Below are 1,108 nucleotides of genomic sequence, written 5' to 3'. Positions count from 1 at the left end.
AGTCCCTGGACTGGGACTCTTTCTCTCTATAGCTGGTGCTATAGCTTGATGACACTTTTAGGTGCTCAGCCTTATTGTTATTGTCAGCTATGTGTACCCTATACCTGAGGACAGAGTGGCTCTGTCTGGTGGAAAAAAGTTCAGTGGTTTCAATATTAGTGGGAAAAAAAACTCCAGATTCACTAGTTTTATGGTTGTGAAAGGACAGTTTGGAAAGGTAAAACTCATGTCTTCAGAATGATTACACAGGCAATAAATGCATTATGAAGCCTGACTGTAATGAAGCTGCAGTCGCATATAAAACATGCATGAATATTTATATACATACATATTTATTCTTAAATTGCAAGTTTAGTGAGTTCTTCTATTGCAAAGAAGGTCCATTAATGGTTTTTAACTGGATCTTTAAATAATTAAATATGATTTTTTTTGGTCCCTTGTAGAAAATGTCTAGAATTCATGACACTTTTCATAAAACACGAGAATCTGAGTTCAGCCACCGGAAGAGGATAGGACTATAACTGAACAAGTAAACAGATTTTTGTGATGTTGAAATGTAAAGCTTGGCTGTGTTTCTAGTGTTTTCTCTGGTCATATGAAGATTCATAACGTCAGAACAAAGATTCAATAAATGGAATATGGAACCAAAGAGAAACACAAATCAGAAATTTGTACTTTGGAGGGTTTGTAACAACCTGAAGGAACTCGAACACAAAAACCTTGTGTAGCCACACTGCAGTATCCATAAATGCAAAAGCTATATTTGTATTTATTCCTGTTAAGGGGGCGTTTTTCCGCTCCAATGTCACTACATGCATGACCTATTTGAGAGATTAGTGTAAAATCAATGACGCAATGCAAGTCTGTCTACTGTCGTCCACGCTCGTCCAGAATGAGCGTGTGATGCAAGTCAGCAGCTCCATACAATCTGCTGGGGTTTTTTAAGCAGCAAACCTAATATGACTGCAGTGCTTGGTAACTTAGTCCAACTAGAATGTATGCACTGGACATGGGATTTGTCTGTATAAGTGGATTAAATTAACTTTTTTTGTAAATGTGTGTTGTGGATGGTGCTACGTAAATAAACTGAATTGAATTATGCAACATC

The sequence above is a fragment of the Poecilia formosa genome, unplaced genomic scaffold (assembly GCF_000485575.1).
Source record: "Poecilia formosa unplaced genomic scaffold, Poecilia_formosa-5.1.2 Scaffold1129, whole genome shotgun sequence".
NCBI classification, from domain to species: domain Eukaryota; kingdom Metazoa; phylum Chordata; class Actinopteri; order Cyprinodontiformes; family Poeciliidae; genus Poecilia; species Poecilia formosa.
This window is presented reverse-complemented; position numbering follows the sequence as displayed.